This window comes from Eleutherodactylus coqui, chromosome 1 (assembly GCF_035609145.1).
Source record: "Eleutherodactylus coqui strain aEleCoq1 chromosome 1, aEleCoq1.hap1, whole genome shotgun sequence".
NCBI classification, from domain to species: domain Eukaryota; kingdom Metazoa; phylum Chordata; class Amphibia; order Anura; family Eleutherodactylidae; genus Eleutherodactylus; species Eleutherodactylus coqui.
In genome coordinates, this window is record NC_089837.1 from 526,722,815 (window position 1) to 526,744,252 (window position 21,438).

The 21,438-nt window shown below is 50.3% G+C and overlaps 1 long non-coding RNA gene across 1 annotated transcript; it reads right to left on the bottom strand.

Annotated features, from left to right (window-relative positions):
• Positions 1-262: 262 nt before the first annotated feature.
• LOC136615107 (uncharacterized) lies at positions 263-21,060 on the bottom strand. The gene is made up of 4 exons (XR_010790974.1): positions 20,952-21,060; positions 13,195-13,230; positions 715-820; positions 263-420 (listed from the first exon to the last, which is right to left on the bottom strand). It is a non-coding gene; the product is annotated as an uncharacterized lncRNA (long non-coding RNA).
• Positions 21,061-21,438: the final 378 nt, after the last annotated feature.

Consider the following 21,438-nt stretch of genomic DNA (forward strand, 5'->3'; position numbering starts at 1 on the left):
GTATACGGGGAAGCTAGCTATATGATGGTGCATGCCAAGGCTGGCCAGACTGGGTGCAGTATAGAATGGGGGGGCACGTCTTACTATAGAATAGGGTTGAGGCGGACTATAGAGTGATGACAGAGACATATAAAGAGCTACATAATAGGGTGCAACATCTTATAAACACAGGCTGGATGTATACGGGGGGGGGGGGGGGGGCAAGCGCTGCTAGAGGAGAGGGGGACTCTGTGTCAGAGCCATAATAATAACACTAGAATGATAGGAGTTGTAGTACTTTTATTACATGTCGCGTTGACGTCACTTTTCTAATAGATATTTTTCCTCATTGATATCGGACGCCGGTCAGTGATATTTATAATCTTCCTCTTTTCTTCCATCTTCTCTGACATGTAAATATTGATAGGTCATATACAACATCTGTAGGAATATAAAGAGATGAGGATGATGAGGATGACGTCTCCCCTATCACACTGCTATTAGGTGTCTGGGGATCAGTGAGGTCACATGACTAGTGGAAACAGTCATCAGGACTGAACACTGTATGGAAGGTCTATGGCTCTAATACAGGGTGCCGGTCAGCGCTGGGCTAGAAGGAGGCAGGAGAGGCGGGGGGCATTATTAGGGGGGGCACTAATGGGGCACAGTGCCTATAATATAACCTGCTGATGGTACATTGGACGGGGGCTGCAGCCAGCAGTCTATGTCACTTACACGTATCCATCTGGACATGCCGCATTTATAGTACAGAAATTGGGGGTAAAACACTTCCTGACACATGATGCTCCCATGTCTTCGCAGCTCCTGCTGGCATCCCAACCTGCAGAGGAAGCACAATAGAAACCATTCAGACATTGAACCTCCATAGGTGTGTAGTGGGCCGAAGTCTATATTTCTGGCCCCTCCATAGATGTCATACATGTCATGTCTTATATGTGGAAGCACTGTGCAAAGTGTCTTGTCTGCTGTTATGTGTGTTGCACAGCTGCAGCATGTAGGAGGTTAATGTCTGGAAGTGGCTGGGATGTATCTGGAAAAGTATCAATGTCTAGTCACATGATGTCTATATCCTATAAATGTGAGTGTCTGAGATCGGGAAAGGGTCTTTCATTATCTTCAATGGTTGAGTGTGGAGTGGAGCGCCGGCCACGTGGGAGTACCTTCAACCCTCATGAGGTATTCCAGGAACTGTCTCTAAGTAGCGACTGAAGTGGAGAGTTCGCTTTACAGAGCATCTTCAAGTGCTGAGTAAGTGTCTGCGGAGTGATCCTGCCCCCATCCTCCTCCGGAGTGTTCCCCTTCCAGGAGTGGTACCTAACAGATAATGTGGACTGTAGGCCCGGTGTCATCCTGTGCCTCCTTCCTGACCTCACATTCATTGTCTTTCCTGCATTGGCGTATGTAACGTTGTAACCTGAAAAGCTTCAAGTATAGGTTTCCAGTCCCAGCCCGTTCCCTGTGATTGAGGTATTCAAATTTCAACTGTGTGTGTGGACTCTTCATTTATCCACCGAGTAAGAACTACGGTGAGAAGGAATGGTGGCGTCACGACTACCGGTGTCCTAGCGTTGCCTGGATGAGGCCTAGCAGTACTTGGGCCGAAGTCACGTGCATCCCTTCCGGGGAGGAGTCTGGTAAGAGCCACCGTGACAAGTGCCAGCTCTACTGTCACAGCTCCTCAGTGTGGGCCTCGTGTCTAGGTGGCCGCTGGGACGCTGCAGATGTAGTCAGTAATGTTCACAGAGGGGGAGCTCAAAGTGAACATGTAATTGCCCCCTACCATCTCGGCTCAGTCAAGATGAGACTTGTGTGCCGCCTCTTCCAGGGTGGCATGATGTGATGAGAGGAGCGGGCACAAGTCCCCAGCACCAATGGCAGGACCCCAGATGGGCACTAAAAAGGTCATCGATGTGCCCAACAATTTGCACAAGGAGAATAGGGGGTGGAAGGTGAGGAAAGTCTGTGTGCGGTGCGCCTGTGTCTGAAGGGGAGGCTGCTGGCACTGACTATATTTAACCCTGCGCAGACTGTAGTATCAGTGGGGGGTCCTGTACCTAGGAAAAACCTTCCAACAACACAACCTGCTGCTAAAGCCATTCTACAACATGAGAGAAAACTGAGCTAATATTTACTAGTGCAGCAGCTGCACTAGTGGTATAAGGGGATGCTCACATGTTATGGATTCCCTGCAGCAGCTATACTAGCGGTATAAGGGGACGCTCACATGTTATGGATTCCCTGCAGCAGCTATACTAGCAGTATAAGGGGACGCTCACATGTTATGGATTCCCTGCAGCAGCTGCACTAGTGGTATAAGGGGATGCTCACATGTTATGGATTCCCTGCAGCAGCTGCACTAGTGGCATAATAGGGCGCTCACATGTTATGGATTCCCTGCAGAGACTGTACTAGCGGCATAAGGGGACGCTCACATGTTATGGATTCCCTGCAGCAGCTGTACTAGCGGTATAAGGGGACGCTCACATGTTATGGATTCCCTGCAGCAGCTGCACTAGTGGTATAAGGGGATGCTCACATGTTATGGATTCCCTGCAGCAGCTGCACTAGTGGCATAATAGGGCGCTCACATGTTATGGATTCCCTGCAGAGACTGTACTAGCGGCATAAGGGGACGCTCACATGTTATGGATTCCCTGCAGCAGCTGTACTAGCGGTATAAGGGGACGCTCACATGTTATGGATTCCCTGCAGCAGCTGCACTAGTGGTATAAGGGGATGCTCACATGTTATGGATTCCCTGCAGCAGCTATACTAGCGGTATAAGGGGACGCTCACATGTTATGGATTCCCTGCAGCAGCTATACTAGCAGTATAAGGGGACGCTCACATGTTATGGATTCCCTGCAGCAGCTGCACTAGTGGTATAAGGGGATGCTCACATGTTATGGATTCCCTGCAGCAGCTGCACTAGTGGCATAATAGGGCGCTCACATGTTATGGATTCCCTGCAGAGACTGTACTAGCGGCATAAGGGGACGCTCACATGTTATGGATTCCCTGCAGCAGCTGTACTAGCGGTATAAGGGGACGCTCACATGTTATGGATTCCCTGCAGCAGCTGCACTAGTGGTATAAGGGGATGCTCACATGTTATGGATTCCCTGCAGCAGCTGTACTAGCGGTATAAGGGGACGCTCACATGTTATGGATTCCCTGCAGCAGCTGTACTAGCGGTATAAGGGGATGTTCACGTTATGGATTCCCTGCAGCAGCTGTACTAGTGGTATAAGGGGACGCTCATATGTTATGGATTCCCTGCAGCAGCTGTACTAGCGGTATAAGGGGACGCTCACATGTTATGGATTCCCTGCAGCAGCTGTACTAGCGGTATAAGGGGATGTTCACGTTATGGATTCCCTGCAGCAGCTGTACTAGTGGTATAAGGGGATGCTCACATGTTATGGATTCCCTGCAGCAGCTATACTAGCGGTATAAGGGGACGCTCACATGTTATGGATTCCCTGCAGCAGCTGCACTAGTGGTATAAGGGGATGCTCACATGTTATGGATTCCCTGCAGCAGCTGCACTAGTGGCATAATAGGGCGCTCACATGTTATGGATTCCCTGCAGAGACTGTACTAGCGGCATAAGGGGACGCTCACATGTTATGGATTCCCTGCAGCAGCTGTACTAGCGGTATAAGGGGACGCTCACATGTTATGGATTCCCTGCAGCAGCTGTACTAGCGGTATAAGGGGATGTTCACGTTATGGATTCCCTGCAGCAGCTGTACTAGTGGTATAAGGGGACGCTCATATGTTATGGATTCCCAGCAGCAGCTGCACTAGTGGTATAATAGGCCGCTCACATGTTATGGATTCCCTGCAGCAGCTGTACTAGCGGCATAAGGGGACGCTCACATGTTATGGATTCCCTGCAGCAGCTGTACTAGCGGTATAAGGGGACGCTCACATGTTATGGATTCCCTGCAGCAGCTGTACTAGCGGTATAAGGGGACGCTCACATGTTATGGATTCCCTGCAGCAGCTGTACTAGCGGTATAAGGGGATGTTCACGTTATGGATTCCCTGCAGCAGCTGTACTAGCGGTATAAGGGGATATTCACGTTATGGATTCCCTGCAGCAGCTGTACTAGCGGTATAAGGGGATGTTCACGTTATGGATTCCCTGCAGCAGCTGTACTAGTGGTATAAGGGGACGCTCATATGTTATGGATTCCCAGAAGCAGCTACACTAGGGGTATAAGGGGACGCTCACATGTTATGGATTCCCTGCAGCAGCTGTACTAGGGGTATAAGGGGGTGCTGACAGGTTATGGATTCCCTGCAGCAGCTGCACTAGTGGTATAAGGGGACACTCACATGTTATGGATTCCCTGCAGCAGCCGCACTAGTGGTATAAGGGGACGCTCAGATGTTATGGATTCCCTGCAGCAGCTGCACTAGTGGTATAAGGGGACGCTCACATGTTATGGATTCCCTGCAATAGCTGTACTAGCAGTATAAGGGGACGCTCACATGTTATGGATTCCCTGCAGCAGCTGCACTAGCGGTATAAGGGGGCGCTCATATGTTATGGATTACCTGCAGCAGCTGCACTAGAGGTATAAGGGGATGCTCACATGTTATGGATTCCCTGCAGCCGCTGCACTAGCAGTATAAGGGGACGCTCACATGTTATGGATTCCCTGCAGCAGCTGCACTAGTGGTATAAGGGGGCGCTAACATGTTATGGATTCCCTGCAGCAGCTGTACTAGGGGTATAAGGGGATGCTCACATGTTATGGATTCCCTGCAGCCGCTGCACTAGCAGTATAAGGGGACGCTCACATGTTATGGATTCCCTGCAGCAGCTGCACTAGTGGTATAAGGGGGCGCTAACATGTTATGGATTCCCTGCAGCAGCTGTACTAGGGGTATAAGGGGATGCTCACATGTAATGGATTCCCTGCAGCAACTACACTAGTGGTATAAGGGGACGCTGACATGCTATGGATTCCCTGCAGCAGCTGTACTAGTGGTATAAGGAGACGCTCACATGTTATGGATTCCCTGCAGCAGCTGTACTAGAGGTATAAGGGGGCGTTCACATGTTATGGATTCCTTGCAGCAGCTGGTGTAGTGGTATAATGGGACGTTCACATGTTATGGATTACCTGCAGCAGCTGCACTAGCGGTATAAGGAGACACTCACATGTTATGGATTCCCTGCAGCAGCTGTACTAGCGGTATAAGGGGACGCTCACATGTTATGGATTCCCTGCAGCAGCTATACTAGTTGTATAAGGGGACGCTCACATGTTATGGATTCCCTGCAGCAGCTGCACTTGCAGTATAAGGGGACGCTCACATGTTATGGATTCCCTGCAGCAGCTGCACTTGCAGTATAAGGGGACGCTCACATGTTATGGATTCCCTGCAGCAGTTGCACTAGCGGTATAAGGGAGTGCTCACATGTTAAGGATTCCATGTAGCAGTTGCACTAGCGGTATAAGTGGACACATATCTAATGTGGTTTGATCCCAGCTAGCTGGGATTCAGGAGTACGTCTAGTCCCAGCGTGTTTACTTAAAATTTATACTTGCTCTTACTCTACTCCTAAATGGTGATGTACTGCCATAAATTCAGGTAGGTCTCCTGTTTTGTCCTACGGATTTGATTTTATGCTGAGGACGGCTGTGGTTTAAAGAGGGGGACACTGTAGTGACCCAGAGGTTACTACAGGGTAGTCAAATGGTCAGCAAGTCCTGAAAAGCTGGTTGTGAGCACTTCCAAAGACATAGCAGGTATCCTTCAGAGGGAAAGGCACTGTATTTCCCAGAAATTTTGCTGAGTTTAGTTTGCCCGGCAATCGTTCTCTCTTATTGGCTGCTTGTCAGTAACATCTCTAATCGGTGGAATGTGAGGAATCTAGCCAAGCCTGTGAAAGTGAGCAAGGTGGAGGAGGAAGCATGTCATAAAAGAGTAAACGTGCGGGAAAGTGGCAGGAAGTGAAGGAGGAGTCAGGGATCTGGTCCTTGGAGGGGAAAAAGAGAGGAAGCAGTGTGAGAAAAGAGCTGGGAACATGTTACAGTGAGGAGGAGAATGTATGCAAGGAACACTGCTCAGGAGTGACTGCACTTTGCCCCGGTGTAATTACAAGTACATGCAACCCTGCATAAGACTGTTGCGTTCAATAAACGTACAACCTCAATAACATAAATCAAAGGCACAACTGTGCAAAAGGAAAACAAAGACTAAAGGGGAATGCTCTCCCTATCGTCCCCTAACCCGGGAGGTGACCCTGCCTACTCGGCAGACTAACCGCGCTGAGAAGTGTGAGCCCACACTCGAACCTGGGCCACTGACCAGTCCCTAACTGGGAGCCCTAGCACAAAACAAAAGGAGAACAAAACCAAACAAAAACAGCAAAGAACTTAGCTTATCCAGCAGAGCTTCCACCACACTGTGTTGCTCCATCGCTGTCCAACATGGACCGGCAGTGCATCATTGACCAGCACAGGAGTAACCGTTAGCACTGCTTAAATAGCAGCAGAGCTACTTAACACCAGGTGCTGACTGACATTAATCTTGCAACCACCACACCTCTCAGCTCCAGGAGAGGTAGGAATGCTGCTAAACCCTGGTTTGGCCTGAAAGCAAGGTGGGAACCTCAGAATGGCTGCAACAAAGACAACCATTTTTGTATAAATACCCATCTGGAAAACAACCCCAGACAACTTAGACTGGTGGGATTGGTTTTCCCAAACAAAGGAAAATGTTAAATAAGTTCAGGTATTACTGCTCAAGTGAAATTGTTTAAACTAAATGCTAAGAATTCTGCAAAGTGTGAACTGTTATTAATTTTACAAGCGTGGAGTAAACTCTGTACCTTTCGTTAACTTCCAAGTCTGGTTTGATCTCTTTATTTAATCGCTAACAGAACGCTTCATTTAAGAGGTACTGACGTCACGAGAACATTTAAACTCTATCATTCTTTGCTGCCATTGCTGTTTTGATTCTGTGCGCAGACAGGCCAGGTCGCATCTGGACATACCTGGTTCCCTGCTGTCCAACTATCTTGTTCCCTGCTGTCCCCCCGCTAGGGCCCATGCTCAGCAGCCAAAAGTCTTGGCGTCACAAACAGGATAGTTACTTATGTGACTTAATGCACATGTGTGCAGAAGAAGCTGAAATTTAAATGCCAGTGCCCCATTTTGCAAGACTGCATCAGAAAATAAAATTAACTAAAATTTACCATGTCCGAGGTAAGCGATAACGAGCAGCCTAGTTCCCTGCAGGCCCCCAGCAACCTCCCCCCCCCCCCCCCCAGCTGCTCCTGCTCCTGCTCCACCAGCTCCTAGCGTTTCTGGCTTTGTGCAACTGACAATGCCCTATTGCTTAGGTGCCCCATTACTGCCGTGGTACAATGGGGAAAAACATACTTTAAGGGAATTCAATGGCAAGATTGGAGCAGTGTTCCGACTTCACCCGCTCGTTGCTGAACACAAAGTAGAGATTCTCATAGGACAGCTAGCAGGAGCTAACACTTGAGAGGTCAGGACTTGGCCCCAAGAGCATCAAAAACAGTGAAGGAGATCTTTCAGAGATTACAGGGAATTTTTGATGTGCACACCATGTCGGAGATTAAAAAGCACTTCTTTAACATAAGACAAGCCCAGTAAATCTCTCAGAGAATATGCTCTGTCCTTTCAGGAGGACATGAAAGTCATAGTCAGCGACGATCCTAAGGAGGCAGATGGGGCAGATAGAGCAATACATAGAAGGAACTCATAACATGTGAGCATCCCCTTATACCGCTAGTGCAGCTGCTGCAGGGAATCCATAACATGTGAGCGTCCCCTTATACCACTAGTGCAGCTGCTGCAGGGAATCCATAACATGTGAGCGTCCCCTTATACCGCTAGTGCAGCTGCTGCAGGGAATCCATAACATGTGAGCGCCCCCTTATACCCCTAGTACAGCTGCTGCAGGGAATCCATAACATGTGAGCGTCCCCTTATACCGCTAGTGCAGCTGCTGCAGGGAATCCATAACATGTGAGTGTCCCCTTATACCACTAGTGCAGCTGCTGCAGGGAATCCATAACATGTGAGCATCCCCTTTTACCACTAGTGCAGCTGCTGCAGGGAATCCATAACATGTGAGCGTCCCCTTATACCACTAGTACAGCTGCTGCAGGGAATCCATAACATGTGAGCATCCCCTTATACCACTAGTGCAGTGGCTGCAGGGAATCCATAACATGTGAGCGTCCCCTTATACCACTAGTACAGCTGCTGCAGGGAATCCATAACATGTGAGCGTCCCCTTATACCACTAGTACAGCTGCTGCAGGGAATCCATAACATGTGAGCGTCCCCTTATACCACTAGTGCAGCTGCTGCAGGGAATCCATAACATGTGAGCGTCCCCTTATACCGCTAGTGCAGCTGCTGCAGGGAATCCATAACATGTGAGCGCCCCCTTATACCCCTAGTACAGCTGCTGCAGGGAATCCATAACATGTGAGCGTCCCCTTATACCGCTAGTGCAGCTGCTGCAGGGAATCCATAACATGTGAGTGTCCCCTTATACCACTAGTGCAGCTGCTGCAGGGAATCCATAACATGTGAGCGTCCCCTTTTACCACTAGTGCAGCTGCTGCAGGGAATCCATAACATGTGAGCGTCCCCTTATACCACTAGTACAGCTGCTGCAGGGAATCCATAACATGTGAGCATCCCCTTATACCACTAGTGCAGCTGCTGCAGGGAATCCATAACATGTGAGCGTCCTCTTATACCACTAGTACAGCTGCTGCAGGGAATCCATAACATGTGAGCGTCCCCTTATACCACTAGTGCAGCTGCTGCAGGGAATCCATAACATGTGAGCGTCCCCTTATACCACTAGTACAGCTGCTGCAGGGAATCCATAACATGTGAGCGTCCCCTTATACCGCTAGTGCAGCTGCTGCAGGGAATCCATAACATGTGAGCGTCCCCTCATACCACTAGTGCTGCTGCTGCAGGGAAACCATAACATGTGAGCGTCTTCTTATACCGCTAGTGCAGCTGCTGCAGGGAATCCATAACATGTGAGCATCCCCTTATACCACTAGTACAGCTGCTGCAGGGAATCCATAACATGTGAGCGTCCCCTTATACCTCTTGTACAGCTGCTGCAGGGAATCCATAACATGTGAGCATCCCCTTATACCACTAGTGCAGCTGCTGCAGGGAATCCATAACATGTGAGCATCCCCTTATACCACTAGTACAGCTGCTGCAGGGAATCCATAACATGTGAGCATCCCCTTATACCACTAGTGCAGCTGCTGCAGGGAATCCATAACATGTGAGCGTCCCCTTATACCACTAGTACAGCTGCTGCAGGGAATCCATAACATGTGAGCGTCCCCTTATACCACTAGTGCAGCTTCTGCAGGCAATCCATAACATGTGAGCGTCCCCTTATACCACTAGTACAGCTGCTGCAGGGAATCCATAACATGTGAGCGTACCCTTATACCGCTAGTACAGCTGCTGCAGGGAATCCATAACATGTGAGCGTCCCCTTATACCACTAGTACAGCTGCTGTAGGGAATCCATAACATGTGAGCGTCCCCTTATACCACTAGTACAGCTGCTGCAGGGAATCCATAACATGTGAGCGTCCCCTTATACCGCTAGTGCAGCTGCTGCAGGGAATCCATAACATGTGAGTGTCCCCTTATACCACTAGTGCAGCTGCTGCAGGGAATCCATAACATGTGAGCATCCCCTTTTACCACTAGTGCAGCTGCTGCAGGGAATCCATAACATGTGAGCGTCCCCTTATACCACTAGTACAGCTGCTGCAGGGAATCCATAACATGTGAGCATCCCCTTATACCACTAGTGCAGCTGCTGCAGGGAATCCATAACATGTGAGCGTCCTCTTATACCACTAGTACAGCTGCTGCAGGGAATCCATAACATGTGAGCGTCCCCTTATACCACTAGTGCAGCTGCTGCAGGGAATCCATAACATGTGAGCGTCCCCTTATACCACTAGTACAGCTGCTGCAGGGAATCCATAACATGTGAGCGTCCCCTTATACCGCTAGTGCAGCTGCTGCAGGGAATCCATAACATGTGAGCGTCCCCTCATACCACTAGTGCTGCTGCTGCAGGGAAACCATAACATGTGAGCGTCTTCTTATACCGCTAGTGCAGCTGCTGCAGGGAATCCATAACATGTGAGCATCCCCTTATACCACTAGTACAGCTGCTGCAGGGAATCCATAACATGTGAGCGTCCCCTTATACCTCTTGTACAGCTGCTGCAGGGAATCCATAACATGTGAGCATCCCCTTATACCACTAGTGCAGCTGCTGCAGGGAATCCATAACATGTGAGCATCCCCTTATACCACTAGTACAGCTGCTGCAGGGAATCCATAACATGTGAGCATCCCCTTATACCACTAGTGCAGCTGCTGCAGGGAATCCATAACATGTGAGCGTCCCCTTATACCACTAGTACAGCTGCTGCAGGGAATCCATAACATGTGAGCGTCCCCTTATACCACTAGTGCAGCTTCTGCAGGCAATCCATAACATGTGAGCGTCCCCTTATACCACTAGTACAGCTGCTGCAGGGAATCCATAACATGTGAGCGTACCCTTATACCGCTAGTACAGCTGCTGCAGGGAATCCATAACATGTGAGCGTCCCCTTATACCACTAGTACAGCTGCTGTAGGGAATCCATAACATGTGAGCGTCCCCTTATACCACTAGTACAGCTGCTGCAGGGAATCCATAACATGTGAGCGTCCCCTTATACCACTAGTGCAGCTGCTGCAGGGAATCCATAACATGTGAGCATCCCCTTATACCACTAGTGCAGCTGCTGCAGGGAAACCATAACATGTGAGCATCCCCTTATACCACTAGTGCAGCTGCTGCAGGGAATCCATAACATGTGAGCATCCCCTTATACCACTAGTGCAGCTGCTGCAGGGAATCCATAACATGTGAGCAGAATTCTGAGTATTTAGTTCAAACATTTTCCCTTGAGCAGTAATACCTGAACTTATTTAACATTTTTCTTTGTTGGGGAAAACCAATCCCACCCGTCTAAGCTGTTTTCCAGATGGGTATTTGTGCAAAAATGGATGTCTTATGCAGGGATGCGTGTACTTCCTCTGACCTGTAATTACACCGGGGCAAAGTGCAGTCACTCCTGAGCAGTGTTCCTTGCATACATTCTCCTCCTCACTGTAACATGTCCCCAGCACTTCCCTCACACTGCTTCCCCTCTTTTTTCACCTTTTCAACGACCAAATCCCCGACTCCTCCTTCACTGCCTGCCACCTTCCCGCACGTTTAGGTGGTCGGGTGCAGCACCGTCGGTCAGGTGAGGCTGCTACAGGCCACTGTGAACCAGAAGCCTGGGAGCGCTGACAGTGGAATCCTTCGGAGGAGGTGAGGAGGAGCGCCGTATAGTATGAAATTAGCGGTGCATATGCGGCTGATTTACAGTCAATGTCAATTCTGACTGTTTTTTGGATGCAGAATTTGCTCCCTGTCTTTTTTGAACCGGCCCTGTACCTTTAAGGAAGGAGGTAAAATCATGGTAAGCCCTGACCACACCCCTTTGTCACGCTTTGACCCTGGGAAAATCTGGTCACCTTCCTCAATACAGTCTGTGTTTTTCTTCTTTCCCATTGACCCGGTCTGCCTGCATAAATTGTTCTAAGCAAAACGTGCAAAACCTTTCTTTTCACAAGTAAGAACACTCTCACACATGCGCTTTTTACCGCATTTTGAACACCGCGGTAGTCGTGGTAGAACACTCCCTTCGGTCTATTGATTTCAGACCTGCAGCCGAATACTGTGTTTTCTACGATTGCGATCTTTGAGTGCTGTCTGCTCTATTTTGCTGCGTTTTTATGTTTTTTATTGCACCGTATCACACATGACAATGATGGAGTGCGTTAAAAACCGCTGTGAAACACAATAACCTGCCTTCAAAATTAGCGATAACATCACGGGAAAATGCTGCAATCAAAATCGTGGCGTTTTGCCGGGCTGTGTGTGGGAGGGGCCTAATACTTACCTATGCTCCATTTTTCAGCTTTATGTTCTTGTTCCCACCTTCAGCTCTTGCTCCTTTCTGCCGGCAGGGTCACTACCGCTGGAGAGCTTCATCTGCCCTCACAGTGCTACTCCGCCTATTTCTAGCACATGCACACTCGATATTCCGTGCCTGCGAGCTAAAACAGGCTGCTGAAGATTCAGCATTTTCTGCTAGGCAGTGAACGGCCACATCATTAGTGCCAGAGCCTACACTGCCCTGCAGGATGTAAGATGTGACGATTCGGCCGGCTGGCAGTGACTTAGGGTGCCAGAGGAGCCAGGAGAAGATCGGTAAGTAGATCTGGTACGAAAACTGCCGGGGGAAGAATAGGCAAGTATAGGATATTTTTTTTCTAATGACAGAACCCCTTTAATATGACATGCACCGCCCCCTGCTTCGCAGACCAACCATAGCAGCTCTGTCAGTCTCCCAAGGGCCCGGCCTCCCAGCACATCAGTAAGGCCCATGATGAAGACTAAAGTGGTCTCTGTTTCACGTTATATCCTGAAGGCCATTGTTGGCATTTGGAAGAGACCCCTAGATGGGAGCCAGTGGGGAGCGGAAAGTGAGATGTGAACGGAGTCTAATCATGTACCGCTGTGTGGGGATTTACAAGCCGGTGTAAGTAATTGTGCGCCGCTGTCTATGTAAGGCGCTTCCAGATGGGCAGAATATTTCCACAGTTCACACCTCAAGACGCGGAAGATTCTGCCCCCAAATCTGCCTGTGGACATGAGGGTTATGGAGCGCAAATCCACACCAAGACACAGTTCACACAACACACTAAGCAGAGGAAAAAACAGCAGTTACAGCAGAGGAGCCGGTATATATGACCAACAGACCTGGGGGATTGGCTGCCTGGAGCAATCTATATCCAGCAAGCTCAATCAATCCAACTTGTGAGGCTGTGCTGCTGGAAACTGATTAAGAAAGCTGCCAGGGACTGGAGGTTTGGGGCTGGGAGAGAAAGGGTTAAAGAAGAACGACCAGGTGTGGTAGGAAGGAAGGCGTCAGAAGAGGAAGAGGAGGAGTCAGAAGGTGAGAAAGAAGAAGAAGGAAGACACAGCATCAGGTGGAAGACGGGGTTGCAGACTGCTACTCACCAAGATTCGTGAGGTGGCGAGGAACCTGCTGCACACCTGCAGAGAGGGAGAAGAAGAGTCTGGATTAGTCTCGGCAGCAGAAGAATCGGTCGGGGCCAGCGATAGCGGGAGAGGAAGGCTGCTGCGCAGGAGAAACCGCCGAGCGCGCCTGAGCCGAAGCCCAGCTGCTTAGCGCGGCGGGGGAAAAGGAGCACTGGAGGCCGGGCAGAAGCAGATCCGAGGGAGCGACGCGGGAGGCAGGGAAGCAGCGGAAGGAGGTGCCCAGCAGTGCGCCGCCAGATGCAAGCTACCTGAAAGAGGGTCCGGTGAGCAACAGGACCCCAGTGGTGGGTGCGCACTGCCAGGGGAAGTCAGCGTGGAGGCACAAGATGGCGCCGTGGTACCGGGCGCGCACACGCACCGAGACACCAGTGCGGCAAACAAGTGGTGGTGGTGGTGGTGGGGGGGGCATCAGGGGAGAGAGCAGGGGCAGAAAGGAGCAAGGAAGGGGGATCGAGACAGCAGCGAGGTCCAGACGGCACAGGACAGTAAGGGGCAGCTATGGAGAGATGGGGGAGGGGTGGCACTGGGCGGGAACGGACAGCGTTAGTGAATATAGTGAGTGGCAGGAGGAGAGGAGTCAGCTAAGGGGTTACAGCGGGGGTTTATAAGCAAAGCGGAGGACAGGATTAGAAGGTGTAGGCCAGCAAAGCGGACGGGGCACGGACAGTTGGGTCAGGAGGAGCCCAGGTTACCCCCATTGTAGTACGCCCAGGGAGGCTCCTTGTAGCGGCCAGTGGGCGAGGGGGTCATATCAGGCAGGCAGCAGCGGGGGATGGGGGAGCAGCGAGGAGATTTCAGGGCAAACTAGAGCGGGTAGGAAGAGGTCAAGAAGAGAGGCCAGGCCCGAGTCTGAGAGCAGCTGGTGTAGCGCACGTAGCACGCCGGGCAGACACGCCAGCCGAGCGGGAAACACAAACACTGAGGAGATACGCGAGGTGGTCAGCGATGGCAGGCTGTGCAGGCCTCAGGGACGGCCTCACCAGGCTATATGTCATCGCCCACCGTTGGGCTCTCCCTCTTCTCCCTCTTCATCATCCACAGTCAACAAGTCCCTCCGTAGGAGCAGAGGGAGGGATGCAACAGATTGACCAGAGACAGGACCATCGGGGATCGGCAGGAGCAGACGGGCACTGCAGGCAGCGCCGGCACAGGGCACACGCCACACAGTTGTTTCGAATGAGTTGCACAGCAGAAGTTCGGCGCGGACCACATCCTTGACAAAGCCAGAGAACGGTCGGGCCGGTGAGTTACACGGGCATAGAGAGGATTTTGTGGGGGCGCTGAAGGCGCTTTTGAACAAGTTTGAAGAGCGGGCAGAAGCGAGCAAGTCCGCGGGGATGGTTAGCCCAGCGGGGGGGAAGCCGCGTCGGAAGGTTTAAGATGTGCGGATTCCCTGTTTTGTGGAGTGGCCCCGCTGGGGGGTTGCCATCGGAGATAGTAGAAAATATCAAAAAAGGGATTTACGTAGATATATGGTCACTGCTGTCGGTCGACCATGCGATGGTAGACAGGGAGTGCTTTTTTGAGCGAGGCGTCAATAAAAAAACTAAAGTAGCGAAGACCTTCGGTAATTGGCTACAAGCCTTCTTGTCGCTGGCGCACATTACTTGTCAGCACCAGCTGGTAAAAGGTCCAGAGTTGATGGTATACATCAACACGATCTTTAGCGCTTACCAGCTGCACGGTGGTGCGGCTTGGTGGCGTTACGATGAGGATTTTAGGTGGCATATATCAGGTGCGGAACATATGAGCTGGTCTTCCAAAGCAACTGATGTTTGGATCCAGCTGATATTAGCACAGAGACAGCAGAAAAACCCCTTTCTTGGGGGAGCCGTGGCTGCAAGAGGTGAAAGTGGCGTGATGGAGACAAATGGTAATAGAAGTGGAAGCAGCCAAGAAGGTGACGCTTCACCAAATGCAGGTGTTGATGGGCCTAATGAATTTTGCGTGTAAGGTAATGCCCATGGGGCGGCCGTTCGCCTGACGCTTATCGTTAGCCACATTTCATTAGAATCAGGCAGGCTATGAGGAACGGCCTTCATATGTGGCAAATTTTTATGCAATCCTTCAATGGATAGGTTATCTGCCCAAAGGAGGAAATGTTGACAGAGGCGCTCAGCATTTTTTCGAATGCAGCAGGAAAGTGCGGTTTCGGGGTGATTGTTCAGGAGCATTGGTGCAGGGACTTTTGGCCGGAAGAGTGGGTGGAACGGGGCTGGCTGAAGAACATCACGTTGCTGGAGTTCTTTCTGATAGTGGTGGCACTGGAAATTTGGGGGGAGGCATTGGGGAATAGGAGGATTTGCTGGTTGACAGACAATGAGGCGGTGGTACAGGTTGTCAATGGGCAGACCTCCTCTCCCCCTGGTTTTAGCGGTGTTGTGGCACGTGGTTTTGCGATGTTTGCAGTTGAATATTAGGTTGAGAGCAAAGCATATCCCTGGTATGGAAAATGGTATGGCTGATGCCCCGTCTCGTTTCCAGATGGAGATGTTCAGGGAACTCCACCCGTTGGCGGACGCCGAAGGGATACGTTGCCCTGGTTTCTTATGGAGAGTGGCAGAAGAGATATGTTGAAGCTGGTGAGAGCGTCGGTGGCTGAGGCCACGTGGAAAAGTTACAATGCAGTATCGAAATGGTGGTTAAGTTATTCAGGAGGAAGGCTGCCGAAAAAAGAAGCCGCTAGGTCGGCAGTCTTGGATATGATGGTGGAAGTGCGCAGGGAAGGTGCATCAGCGGGGGTGGCAAAGAGACACCTAGCCTGGATAGCCTTCCTGCTGAAGCTACACAGAGAGGTCGATGTGACGAAAGCGTTCGTTTTCAGACAGATTATAAAAGGATGGCAAAAGGAGTTGACAATTGCTGCCCTATCACGTTTCCAGTGTTGGTGGTAATTTTGCAGGTGCTGGAAGAAGTGTGCAGAAATGCAGCGGAGATGCGACTGTTTAGTGCAGGTTTTTCAATAGCGTTCTTCGCAGCCCTGAGAATCGGCGAATTGGTGCCAGCGAGCAAGCGGAAGTTGGGTTGCCTGCGCAGCACGAACATGCTGGTGGAGGAGATGGCGGTTAGGGTGTGTATTTGGAGGTCAAAGACGGACCTGTACGATCGCAGCGACTGGGTCTCCATAGGAGCACTGGGGTCACTTTGGTGCCCGGTAGCACTGGTGAAACAATACGTAACACAGGCGATAACAGCGGAACTTTTTTTGGCGCATGCAACCAGGTCCTCCCTTACATGATTCCAGTTCTCAGCAGTATTGCGCAAAGCATTAGGCAGAGCGGGTTTTCAGCCAAAGGAGTTCGGCATGCACTCTTTCTGCATTGGTGCTGCGACAATGGCGTACGGTTGCGGGGTTAGTGCAGAAGGCATTAAGAGATTGGGAAGATGGAAGTCGGATGCATATAAATCATATGTGTGTCCGGACCTGGAAGTAGTAGGAAGCGGGATGTAACTCGGGAGGCAGGGGGGAACAGGAGTATTAGATGTATTAGTAGGCTGTTTTTATCACAGGTTTTTGTTGCAGCGGAAGAAACGCAGCAAATTGGGATGTTGGGACATTCTTATATTCATTGGGCGGAGAGACGGGCCCGAATTCGACCAGTGGGAACAGGACGGGGTCTGAAAGCGGCTTCAGTCCACTGGCGCGGTATCAGAGGTCTCCGGTGCCACAGCTTGCTTCCGGAGTTGATTCGGATTAGCAAGCGTGCACAACGCCGGGTCATCCTGCTTACTCATGCAGGGGGTAATTACTTGGACTACATAAAGATGAATGAACTTTTGATTAAGATAAAGCAGGATTTACTGCGCTTCGAGACTGTTTCGAAGAAGTGCATTTTGTATGATCGGATATCGTCAAAAGACGAATATGGAGGGGTGCAAGACGACCGGAGGCGATAGATAGAGTTAGGAAAGTGGTGAATGCGAAAATCTCAAAGTTCGTGCAGGATTTGTGTGGGATCGCCATTCGGCATTGGGAGCTGGAGGATTTAGCATGGAACGCACTGAGGGAGGATGGAGTTCATTTGACAGACGGGGGGTTGGACATCTTTATTTCCAGACTACAGGATGGGTTAGAGGCGGCAATAGAGAGAGGTAATGGGGTGGGGCGGGATGCATCATAGGTGGTATGATGCACCCCTAGTGGTGGATGAAATTCCCATGTCATTGGAGCAAAGGCGGTCTACAGCCCGACTCTTGCGGGGCTTACGTACACCATTTTGGGTAAAGAAGGGGAAAGGTGTAGAGAGACATGGGAAGAGTATAGTTATTGGTTATAGAAGTTGAAATGTTTTAAAATTGTTCATAAGAAGTTATGTAATAAAGCTGTGGCCAACCCCACGTTAACAGCCAGAAGTGGTCAAGTGTGGTCTTTTTAGATAAGAAAGGGAGTGGGTAGCGGTAGAATACCTCCAGTCTTGCAGGCAGCAAACTGATTAAGGAAGCTGCCAGGGACTGGAGGTTTGGGTCTGGGAGAGAAAGGGTTAAAGGAACTACAACCGCGTGTGGTAGGAAGGAAGAAGTCAGAAGAGGAAGAGGAGGAGTCAGAAGGTGAGAAAGAAGAAGGAAGACACAGCATCGGGTGGAAGACACCCGCCCACCCCAACCCCCCTGCAGGAGGGAGCGGGGAGATGGGCTAAAAAGGATTGGGGAATAAAGTGGAAGTTGTCACAGCGGATAAGTGGATGAAATTCCCATGTCATTGGAGCAAAGGCGGTCTACAGTCCAACTCTAGCGGGGCTTACGTACGCCATTTTGAGTAAAGAAGGGGAAAGGTGTAGAGAGACATGGGAAGAGTATAGTTGTTGGTTATAGATGTTGAAATGTTTCAAAAATTGTTCATAAGAAGTTATGTAATAAAGCTGTGGCCAACCCCACGTTAACAGCCAGAAGTGGTCAAGTGGGGTCTTTTTAGATAAGAAAGGGAGTGGGTAGCGGTAGAATACTAAGAAATAAAAAAGGCAGTGGTTTCAGAAGAGCTTGGAACCTGATTCATCCACATCTGCGTTGTGTCCAAGCCCTTCTCCGGAGCACTGTACAGATAATTACCATACCCTATGAGCTGTCAGGACCGGCGGCTCACGGGGCCTCCGTGTCTGCGCCGCCTGTCCTGTCAACTAGGCTGCTGCTGTGCGGCACAAGGGAGCCCTGGTCCTGGCAACCTCCCCCAGCCGCCGCGTTCTTCCTCGCCGCTGGGTTGCTAGGGACAGGGTGGGTGCTGCCCCGCGCTGCGTCCTTCTCACCATGGTGACCAGGCACACATCCCTGGTCTCCGCCTGTCCTGCAGGCCTGGGGGCGGGTTCCCCAGCGCATGGATGAGTCTATTCTGTTGCTGTCAGACTCCCCGCCCCAATCATCTGCTGGAGCGGGAGCTCTGACAGCATTTATACGCCTCTGTGTCTTTCTGCTGGTGCCAGTGTTAGTTAGGTCTCTGCTGAACCCACGTTTTGGAATTTCCTGCCCCCCAGTTTTGACAATTGCCTGACCCAGATTTTGCCCTTGCCTGACCCTTTTGCACTGCGTACCTTCCTGTTGCTGACTTGGAATGTCTGACTCCCCTCTGTGTTTGTTTTGTTCCAGTGTTGTCTGTATTTGGTTCCCATGCCCGCTTCCCTAGTAAATGTTGGGACCGTTGCCCAGTTGTCGCCCACGGGCTTAGTCCAGGGGGGCAAGCAGGTAGGGACAGGGGTTGCGGGTAGGATAGGGACTGCCCCCGTACCCGTACTGAGTCCCTGACATGAGCATTCTACAAGTTGAAACTAATATGCTAACAGAATATAACTATAGGGTAGGCCCCCAAAACAATTCTACCGGTCGGCCCTACGTAGCCATACACCACTGGTCAGAAGGAGAAGATACATGCAGAGAGTAGAGTGTGGTTGTTCTCAGAAAGGCAAGAGTCATCTTGTAGGTATGAGACCTTCTAATGGCAACAAGAAGAGCTGATGTTCCGGAGAGCTCTCAGATCTACTGAGGATTCTTCATCAGGTATAATAGGATGCAGGCGGCCTTACCTGAACTGATACAACGGAGGACAATGTACGGCTACAAATGGATTTAGATAAGCTGGGGGATTGGGTAGAAAAATGGCAAATGAAGATGAATATTGATAAATGTAAGGTTGTGCACATGGGCAGGAGAAACAGATGTCACCAATATACACTAAATGGGGTACTGCTAGGGAAAAGTGAGATGGAAAAAGACCGGGGGGTACTAGTGGACTGTAGACTTAATTGGAGCAACCAATGTCAGTCAGCTGCTGCAAAAGCAAACAACACTTTGGGGTGCATTAAAAGAGGTATAGGGGCGAAGGACGAGAACATTATCCTCCCACTATATAAGGCACTTGTCAGACCTCACATGGAATACTGACGCCGCTGCTCAGGAAGGATGTTGCAATGCTTGAGGGGATGCAAAGAAAGGCAACTAAATTAATAAACGGAATCGGAGGACAGAAATACCCAGAGAGGCATATACCTGCACTTGGAATATTGTCTATTTTTGCCTTGTATTGTTGGAGTGTTATTCCAGGCCCTGAATGTTCCCGGGGAGCTGAGGTACTTCATATGTGCCTGTGGCTCGTTTTATTCTCCGCCGATCTTCATGCCGGTGGGTGCCGGAACGGTGGCGTCACCTGTGACAACCTCCTCGCCTGTTCAGATGTTTATTGGGCATCCCTATTCTGGGGGTGTCCGGAAAATGCCCAGCGCTGTCCTGGCCTTGGCTGTGTGCGTCCCTTTGGGACGGAGCGTGGTAAGTGCCGTCGTGACAAGCCAGCATCTTGCACTCCCAGCTCCTCAGCTTATGCCCTGTGTCCGGGGTCACCCCACGGGACGCTGCAGCAGGATCCATAGAGGAGTTTAGGAGGGGACTAGATGTCTTTCTAGAGCACTATATTACAAGATCTACCCAGGTAGGTACTTTCAAACGTTGATTCTGGGATTATTCGGACTGCCATTAAGGAATTGGGAAGGATTTTTTTCTCTCTAAATGAGCTAAATTGGCTTCTGCCTTGTAGGTTTTTTTGTTTTTTTTTTCCTCTGGATCATCTAGGGGGTGGGTGGAAACAGGCGGTACTAAATGTACATTGTCTTCATTCAGCCTAACATACTATGTTACTATGTTAGAGAGATATCCAACCCATTTTACCAAGAAAGGTGTGTTTGGTGGGAGTCCAACAAATGGGACCCCCACCAATCCCCAAAACAAGGAGGTTATGTCCTCTGTAGAGAGGTGGCTCCCCGTGTAGAGCAGCTTTTCTGCCTCCCAGTTATCCTATTTACCTGCCTGTGTCAGTCTTCATTGCAGTTCTACAATTCAGGGGCGTAACTATAGAGAATACAGGGGATGCGGTTGCACCCGGGCCCAGGAGCCTTAGGGGGCCCCGTTACAGGTTTTGCATTGGGGCCCAGGAGCTTCAAGTTACGCCTCTGCTACCATTCCTTGTATTTTCTCAATTCTATTGGTCTGCCTGGCTGTGTCCATTTTCCATTGTAATATTCCAGCTGCTCCCCAGCTATTTGACCCCCACTAGTACATCCCTCAGTTATCCTGTGTCAGTATGTACTATATCCTAGCATTCTCTTCATGATCCAGGAAGATCAGAGAGATCTGTAACGAGTGTATTATATAGGGATCTCCAGGCGGAGTAGTATCTCATTATGTGCCGGTGATGTATAGTGACATCATAGCCTATGGGGGGCGCCAGTGACACTTACCGCAGATGGCAGCGAGGAGGAGCAGGAGACACAGGCTGAGACGTCTCATGATGGGCTCAGTCCTTCTCTTCTTCTGATGGCAGCGTTATATGCCTTCACCTGGATGCTACACCTCAATATATACTATTGGGGGGGCGGACTCATCACTCAGGCAGAGTTGTAACCGCAGTATGTAGAAGTGGGACGTGTACGAAAATAATGTGTATTGTTCCCCAGCAAATAGAGAAGTACAAGCTGAGCCGGAGTAGGGCTCCATATCAGCGTCACGTGCGGCTACTGTCTGTGCTAAGAACATTAGTAATGATCATCAAATAAATGAGGACAGGACATACCGAGGAGAGAGCGAGCCGGGACAATAGGAGCGTCAGGAAGAGCGCCAAAGCTAACCAGCTGCACGCACGCCGCTCTATAGGGGGTGCGCATCCCGGACATATAGGAGAGAAGGGAATCCAGCAGCTTCAACGGAGTAAAAACTAGATTACTGTAG